The sequence below is a fragment of the Marmota marmota genome, unplaced genomic scaffold (genome assembly GCF_001458135.2).
Source record: "Marmota marmota marmota unplaced genomic scaffold, marMar, whole genome shotgun sequence".
Classification (NCBI taxonomy): domain Eukaryota; kingdom Metazoa; phylum Chordata; class Mammalia; order Rodentia; family Sciuridae; genus Marmota; species Marmota marmota.
The window spans coordinates 7,002,156-7,008,155 of NW_026000294.1; the positions used below are offsets into that span (position 1 = coordinate 7,002,156).

Consider the following 6,000-nt stretch of genomic DNA (forward strand, 5'->3'; position numbering starts at 1 on the left):
TCCCAATGAAAGAAGTCCTACTTTTATTCAAGAGTATTCAACTTACAACAATTTACTTTATATAATAATGATTTTTAAATTTCCTGGGATAGATGGAGTTTAAAAAAAACAAACAAACACATAAATTATTCTCCCTACTGCTACTTTGAGTCAAATCACCCAATTTCAAATGCAATTCATCTGATAGGGATCTGGCCATTTAAATTATCACATAAAATCTCTCCTAAATGACATATATATGTAATATATGTACATACATATGTATACATATACATCTGTAAATAACAAATGTACAATCATATTTGGTTTCTATTACATAATATATATACATATGTTCATGCATATATATATACAAATATATACAAATACATATCCAAATATAGACATTATATATACCTATATTACATATTACATATAACTATATTTGTATATAGAAAGATATTTGTATATGTCATATATACATGCATATATTTGAAGATATTTATATAATAAATATACAAATATATGCATATATATAAATGTAATATATGCAAATGTCTTTTGTAAAACTCATTTAGGGGCCACAGAAATAACTTAGAAGTGACAATAAGGACAAACCCAATATCCACAGTGGTTAGGAAAAGTGGAAGTGAAGTACAAAAAGTGAGCTTAATGAAGAGCTCTATAATTCAGAAATGTGAAAGGTCAGGGACACCTAGAAGACCCTAAAAGTTCCACCAGAAAACTAAAACTAGTCAATGAATTCAGCAAAGTAGCAGGATATAAAATCAACACCCATAAATCAAAGGCATTTCTGTATATCAGTGACAACTTCTCAGAAAGGGAAATGAGGAAAACTACCCCATTTTCAATAGCCTCAAAAAAAAAATAAAATACTTGGGAATCAACTTAACAAAAGAGGTGAAGGATTTATATAATGAAAACTACAGAACCCTAAAGAAAGAAATCTAAGAAGACCTTAGAAGATGGAAAAATCTACCTTGCTCTTGGATAGGCAGAACTAATATTATCAAAATGGCCATACTTCCAAGAGCACTATACAGATTTAATGCAATTCCGATCAAAATTCCAATGACATTCCTCATAGAAATAGAAAAAGCAATCATGAAATACATGGATATACTAATGCTTACTCTACAGTGGTTTTAAATTAAAGTTGTTATAAAATGCCATTTCATCATTATTAATTATTTCACAATTCCTGGTTTCAGTTAATATTTATTGCAACTACAATTTGTTACAAAATTTTCTATTACACAATATTATCAACAACAAAATTAATTCCAGAGGTACATTGGTGGGTAGGAAAATAACGAATCAGACCACAGGGGAACTTTTGGATGCCCATGTTTCAAAGAGTTAACAAGGCATAATATGACATTAAGAGAATGATAACAGTGCATGAGACAGCTCCAATGAATATTAGTTGATAATTTATATATGAAGGGTTTTGTTTTATTTGTAGGCACAGTATTTGAAGAAGGAATTCCACTGTCTACCCCTTTTCCTACACTGAAGTATCTTTGCTATTGGTATCTTTCACTTAATGAAAAAGGTTATGTTCTAGGACAATTTACTCCAAAGGAATAGTTGGGGAAAAAGACGTATTTCTGATAACCTTCCATCATAAAATGTACAGATGTGCTCAGCTGGAAAATGGTCATTTGACACACCCACAAAAAGATCATAGAATAGAATAACACTTGTAAAACTACATATTTAAGAAAAAGTAAAACTTATGAATACATTGCTAGTACTCAGTATAATGTTGTTCTTCATCAGGACTCAGTAATTAGATGAGATGTACAGAAACTGACAGTTCTTTACCCTGTTTCACATGCTGTCATCAACTAAGATATGCACCTTAAACCATCATAGTACTTAGAACTTGAATTAAATTACTTTTCATTGTCTCAGCAGTTTCTCCATCATTTCAATTCACCAGTTCTCTTTCAAAAGATCTTCCTTTTGATACTAGCATAAGAAGCTAAGAATAGAAATGTGCAACATTTGTTTAGCAAGGGAGATTTACCTCAATAACTTCTGAATACATTTCGCTACTTGTTAACTGGTTGAATTCCAACAATAATCATATATTTGTGGACTGAGTCTGAATGGATCATTATGTTCTCTAATATGATTTATTTAACCATTATCAGACCTGCTAAGTAGACAATAGTTGAAATAAAAATTTTACTTGTTGAATCTAGAAACTTTAAGCTACTGTGAATTAAAATCTAAGAAGTAATTTTAATCAAAGAAGACTAATGCTGTAGCAAAAGATACCACATGAAAGGTACAAGCTAGTGTATAGAAACCTCAAAAATTTGGAGCCTCAAGTTGGGAGCCAGGAGCGGGAGTGCATGCTCATAATCCCAGCAGCTTGGGAGGTTGAGACAGGAGGATCACAGGTTCAAAGCCAGCTTCAGCAATGGCGAGGCATTAAACAACTCAGCGAGACCCTAGCTCTAAATAAAATACAAAATAGGGCTAGGAATGTGGTTCAGTGCTTGAGTGTCCCTGAGTTTAATCCTAGTACTCAAAAACATTTTTTTTCAAGTTTGGCTATATTGTTCCTTAAGTGTATGCATCCTGGTTAATTCCAAAATGTGAATTTCTGTTGGAAGACATGCCTCTTTTTTGATACAATATAGGTGCTCCTTCATGTATGATGGAGTTATTCCCCAACAAAACTATCACAGGTTGAAAATATCATGTGAAAAATGCACTTAATACACTTAACCTATTGAACATTGCTTAGCAACACAGTACAGTATAGAGTAGAGGTTATTACTCCTCATGATCACATGGCTGACAGAAAGTCATGGCTCACTGCAGCTGCCCAACATTGCTAGAGTGTGTGTGTACACACACACACACACACACACTATATATATATATATTACTCAGGGGCACTCAACCACTGAGCCATATCCCTAGCCCCATTTTGTATTTTTTATTCAGAGACAGGGTCTCACTGAGTTGCTTAGTGCCTCATTTTTGCTGAGGCTGACTTTGAACTCAAGATCCTCCTGCCTCAGCCTCCTGAGCTTCTGGGATTACAGGCATGCATCACCATGCCCGGTGCTAGAGAATATTGAAACACATATTGCAAGGCTTGGGAAAGATCAAAATTCAAAATTAAAAGTAGTTTCTACTTAATGCATATTGTTTTTGCACCAGTGTACACTGTAAAGTTAAAAAATTGTAAGAGAAACCATACTAAGACAGGGACCATCAGTAATTACAGTAGACTTTTCTTTTCTTTTTTGGTACCAAGTATTGAATCCTGGGACAATCAACCACTGAGCCACATTCCCAGTCATTTTTATTTTCATTTTGAGACAGGATCTCGATAAGTTGCTGAGTGTAATTGTATTTTAAATACTGATATTAGCTGCCAATTATTAATATTTGCCTTATTAATAATATTACAGCTTTGACAGGTATAAATATTCAGGCCTCTGACATATCTCTCCCCTTTGTTTCAGAAAATGATAGAAATAGTAGTACTAAATGGTAATACTAAAAACTAAGTTATTGTATATTTTAATGAACCAAAATTCATGTTGCTTATGGAATTTGTCCAGTAGTCTTTGGAGCATACTAAGAACATAAGGTTGTACTTATCAGACCAGTTTTTTATGAAACACTTAAGTTATAACTGTCTCTTCCTAGATAGTACAAAATGAACAGTAAAAATGTACATATCATAAAAATATGTGAACTTAATTATCTATACTTACCTAGAAAACATTTTCACATGCTCCAGGAAATAGAACAGTTGTTTTTAAGTCTGACTTTTATAGCAGGAACATTTGTTAAATTATTTATATTTATTAATTTCCTATGTAATCTATCAATGAAAATTATGCCCACTACAAAGAACTTAATTGCCATTGATGGTCCCTTCCTTATTTAGGTTTACCTAAGAGAATACTAAACACAAGCATTAGAAAATCAAGTACCTTAGCTCATGCTATGCTGAATTCCTTCCCCTTCCAACAAAGCTTATATTTCCAAAATCTAGACTGATTTTTCCTATAAAAACTTTTCAGGCAAAACCCAGCCTCTGGTGATCTCTCTTAACTCTTAATTCTTTTAGTTCCTATTCTGCAATGTTCTGTGTTCCAATTATTGACTATGATGTCTCATATATATATTTTGTTCTGTCCTCCACACTATGCAGGACAGTAGTGAGTAATGAACAGAAGCTTGAAAATTAAAGCTTCTTGAAAGTAACTTAAAAAAAAACTCATTCCAGAGTTCATTGGTCAAGTGTTCTGACTGCACCTGCAAAATGAGCTATCAATATTAATTTGCCACTTGGTTATGACAACCTTGTTAAGTGCTCGTGTGTATTTGGTGCCTACCTAGCCATATTCATTACAATAGAAATATATTGGATCCAATCACTTCCTGGTTCTGCAAGTACATGAAAGTGAACAATACTTACTCATATGGCACATCATTATTTCAAATAATTCAAAGTTATGATTATTCAAAATAATCATCAAGAGATTGTCCAAAACAAAACAAAAAAATCTTTAACTTTGGAATGTAGCAACTAGAAGTACTCCAGATTGCCAGTATACAAAACAAACAATACACACTGAGGACCAAGATCATTTTCCAGTAGTACCAGAATTATGTTGTGCTTTGAACCATAACCAAGAGAAGCTCAAACAAAAATGCTGCCAAGGCAAAGTATTTCACCCAAAAACTATCAGGGAGTTGGCAGTCTTAACAGATTCACTAAATAAAGTTATCTAATCACAAATGACATCTATATACTTTTAAATATCTTTAGCTTTTAAGCTAAAAACTAAATTTGGCTTTTCCATTATTCTGCCTTTTTTTCACCACTTCTTTTGGATAAAGGAACCTAAAATGGCCTAATACCAGTAGGGAGGGAAGAGAGCCAAAGAAAAGAAGAAATCCATCATTGACTGTCTGCTCAGAGCACCTTACAATCAGAATTACTATTTAATTTAAATTCAGTTCACTTTTGAAAGGGTTCAACTATGAACTGAAAATTCTGACCACCTACTTTTAAAGAAAAATATCACTCCTCAGAGATAATGTCTTTCCTTTTCAAAACGCACCCATATCAATGTTTTTGGAAGTGACTATTTTCAACTGCAGGCTACCTCAGGAGTAACAAGAGATCACAATGACCCATCCTCAGTTTTATTTGGAACATTTTGGTTTCATCAACATATTTATAAAAGAAAAAGTATGTCATTCTGGATGAAGAGTAGTTTGTAAAGCCTAATTCCCCTGTTATCAATCATCTACTCTGCCTACTTCTCAAGTTTGATGGCACTTTGGAAGTCGAGTAGTGACTAGTGTTGCTAGTTTGTTTTAGTATTACCATTCAATGTAAGTACTATCTTCGTACTTTTACATCTCAGGAGTCAGAAGCCAGGCACAGGCTTTCAGAAGCTCTTGGCACACGAGTAGAAAGAACACTGAAAAGTAAGGGGCCACTCGAGCTAGCTGTTCAAGCGTTGAGTCAAGAAAAGACAGCAGCCTAGAGAATGGCTCCTGAAAAGTCTGTAGGTCAGGCTGAGCCTCGCGAGAGCAAAAGCCAGAGCCAGAACGAAGGGAAAGGGGCGAGCATGGCACTGGGAGAGTCAGTCCCCGAGTCAAGGACCAAGCTGCGTGACTGTACGTAGAATTATCAGCATCTAAGGCATCTAAGAAGCAAAGCCAGGCCTTAAACACAGACTCCACGTTCCTGGACACCAGGGTCTAACCCAGAAAGTCATGACTCAGAAGGAAAACTACCTCGAAGGGATTAGTGAGCTTGAGAGGAGATGTAGGAGAAGCATCAGAAGCTTCTGCAGGAGAAATCGCTTTGCTCGCCTCCCGGGGCCCTGGAAGCCAGGAAGGCGATCCAGCACTGGGCGAGTGTGGTGCCACTACTCACCCCTACTCTTCTAAGGTCCTGGTCATCGCCTTGCTCGACGCAGTCTCTGCAGGGGGGAGCCCCTCCCC

At 35.0% G+C, this 6,000-nt stretch overlaps 1 protein-coding gene across 7 annotated transcripts in view; it reads right to left on the reverse strand.

Annotated features, from left to right (window-relative positions):
• Positions 1 to 6,000, reverse strand: part of Zc3h12b (zinc finger CCCH-type containing 12B) — a 308,449-nt gene extending 302,449 nt beyond the window's left edge. For all 7 annotated transcript variants that reach the window (XM_015501666.2, XM_048797188.1, XM_048797187.1 and 4 more), the window contains exon 1: positions 5,933 to 6,000. The gene's annotated coding sequence lies outside the window, so the exon portion shown is untranslated. The remainder of the gene's footprint in view (positions 1 to 5,932) is intronic.